This window comes from Choloepus didactylus, chromosome 7, assembly GCF_015220235.1.
Source record: "Choloepus didactylus isolate mChoDid1 chromosome 7, mChoDid1.pri, whole genome shotgun sequence".
Taxonomy (NCBI): Eukaryota; Metazoa; Chordata; class Mammalia; order Pilosa; family Megalonychidae; genus Choloepus; species Choloepus didactylus.
This window is the reverse complement of record NC_051313.1, coordinates 21,910,016-21,918,986: the sequence shown is the minus strand read 5'-3', so window position 1 is coordinate 21,918,986 and position 8,971 is coordinate 21,910,016. Positions and strand designations below refer to the sequence as shown.

General features: G+C 40.3%; 1 pseudogene; it reads right to left on the bottom strand.

Annotated features, from left to right (window-relative positions):
* Window positions 1–5,374: 5,374 nt before the first annotated feature.
* LOC119540492 lies at window positions 5,375–7,926 on the bottom strand (annotated as a pseudogene).
* Between the last annotated feature and the right edge of the window lie 1,045 nt (window positions 7,927–8,971).

The window sequence follows — 8,971 nt, the reverse complement described above, 5'->3', positions numbered from 1 at the left end:
TGGGCCTACTTTTCTCTTTCTAATTTCCCTTTTTCCCCTAGGGAATGGGAGAGCCATTTAGGAAAAGAGAATGAATTCAGGGCAGAGGGGGAGACCATAAATTTTAAATGACACTGATCTCTGTGGTTGTATGATGTTCTTCATGTGTACTTGGTGGTTCACAGATGAGGAGGTGGTTGGATTAACTTAGGGTTGGGGGGTGGTGGTGCCAGGAGGGTGTATCAATAGGACAAAGGCAGCAGATTATTGTATATACAGCAAAACATGGGTTGACGTGATAGATGAAGAGGTGTAAGTTGGAATGGGGAGGACTTGAAGGCATGAGCAAGTAGATCAGTTGGGAGAAGATAGAGGTGTCTAGGGACAGTGGCTGAAATGACATTGGAGAATAGAAATGAGAATAGGAGAGTGAGAGCCTGGTGGATGATTTAAACAGAAAATCGTCTAAATCAAGCAGTTCTAAGTGAATTTTCCCCATGGGAATGGGTGGCTAAAGTGGACTGGAGGTGGTCATTGGAAAGAGGGTCAAGAACCTGACCTCTAATTTTATTCAAATGGTCTGACAAATATGAATGTATTTGACAAAGTGTGAATGTATTGGTGAAGAAAATGATGTCAACTATTTGAAAACAGGACTCTTCCACCATACGTTGGCATTGATAAATACGTCATACAGGGATGGAATCACCAATATTATTCACCAGGTGTTGGGTAAATCATTAAAGGATCCCATGTACAATAGCCAATTTGAACTCAAATGCAATGAGATCCCAATGTGTTCATGGGGCCTTCAGCCTCACATCCAAGGGCTTCTGTAATTTTGTCCCAATGTACCTCTTTATTCCTCTTTCTCTCTCCTCTCCTCTAATACACTGTTTGTTTCATCCATTTGGGCACAAACATGTCCCTTAGGGTTGACTTCTATGCTTTCCACCACAATGGTCACTCTACCTAGAAGTCCCTTCCCTTCCTTCTACTTTTCCAAATCCCCTGCATTCTTCTCAATTCATGATTCCACCCCTCTCTCACCAAATCTGCTCTCCAATTTCTGATGCCTCCTTGCATTTTATTTGCACCTTCCCCTATTTGGCACTTGTGCTTTTCTATTTTATTTTATGATTAATTCTGATGGCATTTTATTTTATCTTCCCTGCTGGTAGGTGGGCCCTTTACAGACAGGAACTTAGAGCAAGCATTGGCCAACTCTTATGTAAAGGGCCAGATAGTAAATACCAGCCTTGTGGGCTGTACTAGCTCTATGGCAAGTACTTAATTCTGGTGTTGTAGCATAAAAGCAACCATAGATAATATGTAAGGAAATGGGCATAGCTGTGTTCCAATTAAACTCTATACACAGATACTGAGATTTGAATTTCATATAATTTTCATGTGTCTCAAAATATTGTTCTTTTGATTTTTCTCAACAATTTAAAAAATGCAAAAGTCATTCTTAGTTGGTGGGCTATAAAAAATCATTTGGCCCTTAGAGTTTATTCACTGCTGACCCTTGGCTTAGAGTCTATTCACTACTGTATCATGTGTAGAACAGTTTATGGCACATAGAAGATACTCAAATAAACATTTGTTGAATGAATGAACCAATGCATCAATATAATCCAGCCTTAAATAAGTTCAAGCCTTTAGTATAGCTTTGTTTATTGGTTGTAACTCATGGTAATCAGAAAACTTGGGATTCTACCTTCAGCTACAATTTTTTTGAATCTGAAACATTTTTACTTAACTAAGATGGCACAGGTAATCATGTTCATCATAGTTGAACTTGACCATGGGGTCTTCTGACCTTGAGTCTAGACTTCTTCATAATTATATTGGCTGAGTTTGCCAATGTAATTCAGTAGGCAAAACAATGCTGAGTAGGTGTCTGGCTGGTCACCAAGAGTCTCATTTCCTCCCAGAACTCCTGGGACTCTGGAATTGTGGATCAATGTCCAAGATAAGGAAGATTGGTTTAGACTGAAATTGAATTGACAGTAGAAAATTGCTTAGGCTCAGTTTTCAGAAATAGTGAGTCTTATTGGGCTCATCCAGTGGGGATTCGCCTCTCCCCTACTACCTTCTAATAATCATGTTTTTAACAGTGGGCAAAGCTGTGGTTAAGTTTATTACTGTTCCCTCGTTGTTAAGTCTTCTGTTGGCTTTAGTATTTCAAAGGATCCTCTTGCTGAAATACTTTAGGGCTCAGACAAGTCAGGAACAAGAAAGCAAACTCATTTAGGGGCCAAGGCTTAGCAAAGAGAAATAAGTAAAAAAATTGTCTTATCTCAGAAGAACCAAGACTCTGATCAGTGGGTATTTCTTCACGCCCATAAACAAGGGCTTTGGTTGGTGCCTTCGTAATATTTAGCTGAGCCTCAGTCACCAACCCTGGGCTCACTCTTTCTTTCGGAAGGTGGAAAAATGTCCATCTTGAAGATTTAAATTTATTGTTTTGTGCCAAAACCAGAACAACAAATGCCCATCAGAGACCTGGCATCTAGGTCTTTCTAATTTATTAAGGTGGAATATTAGGTCAGTGATTTGAAATCTTTCTTCTCTTTAAATATAGGAGGCATTTACAGCTATAAATTTCCCTCTGAGCAATGCTTTAAGTTTTGGTGTATTGGGTTTTTATTTTATTTTATTTTTTTTCATTTTCATTCATCTCAAAGTATTTTATGATTTCCCATGTGATTTCTTCTTTGACCCACTGGAATGTGTTGTTTAATTTCCACATAATTGTGAATTTCCTAAATTTTCTTCTGGTATTGATTTCTAATTTAATTCCACTGTGGTCAGGGAATATACTTAGCATGATTTCAATCCTTTTAAATTTATAGGGGCTTGTTTTGTGGCCGAGCATATGGACTACCCTGGAGAATGTTCCATGTGCAGATGAGAAGAATGTTGCTTCTGCTGCTGAGTGGAATTTTTTATTGATGTCTGTTAGGTCTAAGTGGATTATAGTGTTATTCAAGTCTTCTATTCCCTTTTTGATCTTCTGCCGAGTTCTTTTTTTATCCATTATTGAAAATGAGGTATTGAAATATGCAGCTACTATTGTTGAATTGCTTTTTAAATATGAGAAAAGGAGATAAAATAGGTATTTATACTCTCTTTTATAAATACCTACGTAATTACCTTTACTAATGTTCTCTGTTTTCTTATGTAGATTTGACTTATGCCATTGTCACTTGCTGTTAGATTGAAGAACTTGCTTTTGTATTGCTTGTGAAGCATATCTGCTAGCCAAGAATTCTTTTGGCTTTTGTTTATCTGGGGTGTCTTCATTCCTCATTCATTTTTGAAAGATAGTTATGCTAGATACAGTATTCTTTGTTGATGACTTTTTCTTTCAGCCCTTTGAATTGTCATCTCACTGCCTTCTAGCTTCATTGTATAATAAGACAGTGTTAATCTTACTGTGGTTGTGTTATATGCAATCAATTTTTTCTTACTCTTCTCAAAATTTTCTCTTCATCTTTGCTCTCCAATGTTTTCACTACAATCTTTCTGGATGTGGATCTCTACGAATTTATCCTACTTGGAGTTCATTGAGCTCCTTGATGTGTAGAATAACATTTTTACTCAAATTTAGGAAATTTTCAGCCATTATTTCTTCAAATATATTTTTTACTCCTTTCCTTTCTTATGGTACTACCACTATGTGTATATTAATGTGCTTAATGATATCCCACATTTCTCTGCTTCACTATTCATTTTTTTTTCCAGAGGTTTCCAAGATATTTTATTTTGCTGACCACTGGTTTGTAGCTTTTGAGGACAAACATCTGCATAAGTTCCTACAAAATATCTGATCAATTTCAGTTCTGTTGCAGCCCCCACGTCCTGCACACCATGCGTGTGGCTTTGTCTCCAGGAACATCCATGTGAAGGCTGCCCCTTCATTCCAGGTGGCCACAGCTTCCAGGGAGCATCATCTTCCTGGCAGCAGTTTCCTTTGGCAAGAAGTCGATGGTGTAAGCAGCTCCAGTGCCTGAGAGCAGGAAGCATGTGGAAACTTGCAGAGACATGATGCTTTTTCTCTCACAAAGACAGACCCTTGATATCCAGCGCCCTTGTACTTGATAATGGGGACACCCCATAATTGTCAAGTAGACCAAAATATAAGGAGGCCTCTTTTGAGTAATACAAACACCTTTTTAGATCACCTATTTGTTCTAGAACTACAAAATTTAATTTGAGAAAAAGTAGAGGTCCCATAAAAGACTTACAAGTTTTGTAAAACTAAAATCTAGTTTTCCCCCAATAAATTGTACTTTAAGCAGAACCCTCCCAGCACTTCTAAAATAATACTAAAAGGGGCATCTGATTATACAAAATCCATAAAAAATTAAATATTTATTTGAATAACAAGTTTAGGCTGCAAAGTTGGCAATGCAGATTTCAACACAGATCACAAAAAGCATGCACAAAAAAAAGCACTAGTGCAAAGGACAAAATAATGTGCATTCAGTTAATTAGCTGCTGATTTTAGGAAAACAAAAGGCCTGAAATCACTATGCAAAATATAAATGTATTAAACACTTCCTCCACAGTCTTTATTATTGATTATATTTAAAAATTACTTGTGTAAATTATAATTGTAAATGATTATTATACATGAGCCCCCTTTCAGAAGGGCAATTCCTTGTTGCACTAGAGAACATGTAATTACATTGTAAAAACCACCCTTTTTTTGCTATCGTAAGAAAACAGCTCTTTATATCACTGCAAATACCTGGAAAGCTATGAAAACAAAAAGAAATAAAATTTCTTTGTTGTCTTGAAAATGCTTTCTATGCGGAGTGAAGCACTTGCCCAGTGTAACTGAAAGCGCTAGTGGATACTTTCCTGGGTCAGAGACGCTCCTGAATGGTAAAACTAGAAAGACAAAGTCTCGTGGACATCATGCAGCTCCCCCACTACTGGGATACCACCGTGTCACAGACCAGTTTTGTCTTTCCAGGATACCATTCAAGACAGTGAAAAACAGGTCAATCTTATAATGATAAATAGACATAAAATGAAAAGACACCAACTACAGTTGGCACTACTGTGCCACGTGAAAGCACCTTTGAAAGAGCCTGTTGGCAAGAGACAAGGGTCTAAAAATTCGAAATGAATCAACAGGGTTGGATAACAATACAATTCTCAGCTTAGAAGCTGCCTCAAGATTAAGTGCATCTTCAGTTAATGTAACAGGAAAAGAAGGCAATGGGCTCTACTTTATTACTTGCATCCACTGACAAATTGACCTAAAGTCACCTGATGTGTAGACACAATGAGATCATTGTGGTTTATAGTCTTTAATTGAAGTAATGGTAAAGGAATAGATCTATGTAAAAACAAAACCAGAGAGCTAATGTGGCCTGGATTAGCAGGTGGTGCCAGGTGTGGGGTTCATGTTCTGAGTGGCCACTTGGGGGGCTACTTCAATGATTCGGGGCTTGTCTGTGATTCTGGCTGTGTGGTTGCCCTTCTCCACAATACCAGTAATCCATGCTTGGTGGCTTTCCCCATACTTTGGGGACTTGATCTTGGCACAGAACTGTGAGGCCTGCTCACACGGTAGGCAGATCAGAAGGCCTCCTGAAGTTTCCAGGCAGGTCCTGTGCTGATTATGTTCCCCCAGGCCTTGCTTATGTCTGCCATCTTGGCCAGGACAGGGAGGTTGTGGATGACAAACAACAACTCATCCCTTCGCTGCTTGGCCAGATTTTGCCATTGCCCAGGATCTCAGAGTCCAGGATGTCAGTGGCTGTGTGGGCATTGAACATGTGCATGAGCCCTGCAGCTGCTCTGCTGAGCCTTGCCATATTCATCATTACTTCTTGGTATGCCAACTCTGCATCTTCCTGGGTGACCACTAGCTCAATTTTATTCTGTTTTTCAGGGATGTCCAGCCACTGATGCATGGCCAAGGCCATCTGTGTGCCCAGGAGTTTGGTCAAAACAAGTATGTCTCCTGGCACCGTGTTATCTGGCATGATGAACTTGTTGGGCTGGCAGACATTCATAATGACTCCCTCTAAAACAATCCAGGGGTTTAATACTATTTGACCATCTGTTACTGACGTTTCTCTGCTGTGTCTTTAAAACCCCATATATTTTATATTGTGAAATAAGTGTCTTATATTGTAGAATATAGGGGACTTAGAGATAGACAGCCGCTAGTGAAGGGGGAATGAAATCTAATAAGAACAGACAAGATATTGAGGGTGATCTTAATGATATGGGAATGCTCAGGTGTGACTATGTTTCATTAATTTTCTTTTGGTATGGTAGGAATATACTGGAAGGAATGAAGTCATTTCAGGATATGTGTTTTCCCATTGCTTTGCTTTGCTTTGTTTAGAAATTTTTTAAAAAAACCCCATATAATTAGGGGTATCACTTTATCCCTTTCCCTGTTGGTCATCTTATTGCTGATCCCAAGGAGCATAAGCATGGTGTCGCATTTTGTGACCCCCATCCCGTAGAAGTCTTGGAGGACATTGGCACAGGCTATCCTGCCCATCATGCAAGGGTCGTCTGTGACAGGGTAAATGTAGTCTGTGGTCTGCACCAAGGAGAGGTTGCCGTGCTTCACTGGGATGACACATGTGTCTGTCCCAATGCAGAACATCAGCATAACTGCTCCCAGGAACTGCTTGTCTTCTTGGAAGTGGTTGTCTAGCAAGGATTCCAGCAATTCCTGTGAGATATCTTGGGCACTTTGCAGCCCATGGCCTTTAGCTCAGTGAACCTAGTCAGCCAGAAGCTGTTGTCCAAGTTGCGACTTTCTGTGTTAAACCCTTAAACAACACGGTTCTTGGGTGTATGCTCCCCACGGTTAGTGCCTTCCCCTCCCTTTTCTAGTCTGCTGCTTTCTTTAGAGCTCCACTGGCTAGCCCTCTTCCTCCTTCTCCTCCCCTTTTTCCCCTCCTCCTCTTTCCCTTCCTCTTCCTCAACTGCGCTCCCACAATTCACCGGCCCAGTGACCGGAAGCCCCTGGAACCAAAATGCTGCCGCCATGGAGGGGAGGGGGTGTGTGGGCAGACCAACTGGGGACAGGCCAAGAGGACACAGCATGGGGGACAGGGGCAGGCGTGACGCATGCCCACGGAGCTCTGGTCTGGGCCTCAGCTAGCTTAGGCACCCTGGCGTGCTCCCTATTCATTTTTACTCATCCATTTTTTTTCTTTTTCTTTCTGTTCTTCAGTTTGCATAATCTATTGCTATATCTTTAGATTTGTTGACTTTGCTGATTCTTTGTTGCCAGCTTGAAACTACTTTGGGTCCTTGTACAAAATTTTTCATTTTGGTTATTGTATTCTTCAATTCCAGAATTGCTGTTTCATTCTTTTTAATAATTTATCTTTATTGGTATTATCTATTTCTCTATTTGATTAAATACTGTCATCATATCATCCTTTAATTAAGCATGGCTTTCTGTATCTATTTTAACTTATTTATGGTGGCTGCTTTGAATTCTTTGTCTGCACCCATTGAATGGAAATTTCTATTGCCTGCTTCTTTTCATGCATATGGGTCACGTTTTCCTGTTTCTTTGCATGTCTGGTAATTTTTTTGTTGAAACTGTATATTTAAATTATATATTGTAGCAATCCTGAAAAATGATTCCTAATCACACACTACCTCCAACTTCCCCTCCCCCGACACACACACATTGTGGTTGTCTTTTGGTCATTTATTTATTTGTTTAGTCAATTTACTGAGTTAATTCTTCGAAGGCTCAAGTGAAGTCTATTTCCATTAGAATTGTAGTGTAGCTCCTAATTTCCCTACTCAGATGCTTCTCCCTTGTTTTTATCTGTTAGGCTAAGGACCACCCCTGGGTCAGCATAAGCCCCTTATTGGTCAAAAGTTGTGCATAAAGTCTCTTAGCTGGTTAGATTTCTACTTCTTACCATTAAATGTGTGCATGTCGCCTAACTTGGAGACTGTTATCACAGTTCAGGGCATTTACATATTTTTGCCTCAGGTTTATTCACGGCCTAGTAGCTTGGAGTTTCTCTCTGATGACTCCAAATAGGGTACAGCTTTGGACATGCACATATTCTTCCACATTACTAGGAAAGATCATGATTTTATTTTTAAGCCTGACTTCCTAGAAATCTCTCCTGAGTCAGAGTAACATTGTCAGTTGGTGTTAAGTCAGAGGTTGTGTTTAGACCCTGGGTGCCAATAAGCTTCACACTCTGTGTTTTTGGGGCTGTGTGTGGTGGCTTGGGGAGGTCTTTTGAGGCTCCCTGTATAATGCTTTTATTTTTCCTGAGTAGGTGAAGCTTAGCAGATGTTCACAATCTTCTTGTCCTCCAGAGTAGACTATGATCTTAAGACGGCTATTCTTGGCAGTATTTTCGCCCAGTCCTCTCAATTAAACTTTGCTGCTTTGTTGCTCTGTGTTTTGCTTGTATCACGGAACTACAAGCCTCCTCTCCATTAAGATTTCCATTTTTTTAACCATTGCCCTTGAGTCCCTATTTCTATTCCAAATAAAGTCAGTTTCTTCAGTCTGAGCTGTGAAGCTGTTCAATTTTGTAGCCTGCTTTTCCCCCTGGACAGAAACTGCACTAGAGCTGGCATCAAGAAAATTTTTTTTCCCAGAGGGATGACTCTCGCTAAGAGTGAGCACTTTGCAGGATGGCAGCCATTCATCATAGCTTTTCCTTCCTGGCATGGAATCTCTGCCCTAGAGAGATCTGGGGCAGAGGTTATTTGGGTTACAGTATTCTCAGCCTGCCATTCCTGTGGTAGATCTTCTGCAAGTGGGTGGAGAAGGGAGACCTGGTCCTTTCTACCATGTCCCCCTAGAATAAAGATTCTGCAATACAGGGCTGTGGGGGCTGAGAGGTGCTTGGAACCTTTCCCCTCCAGGGTCAATCTATAGCCTCATACTGGGAGTTGGGGGACTAGGTAAACCCTGTTTTCTTTGTTGCATTTGACTGGTGAAGGGCTTTCTTAACAT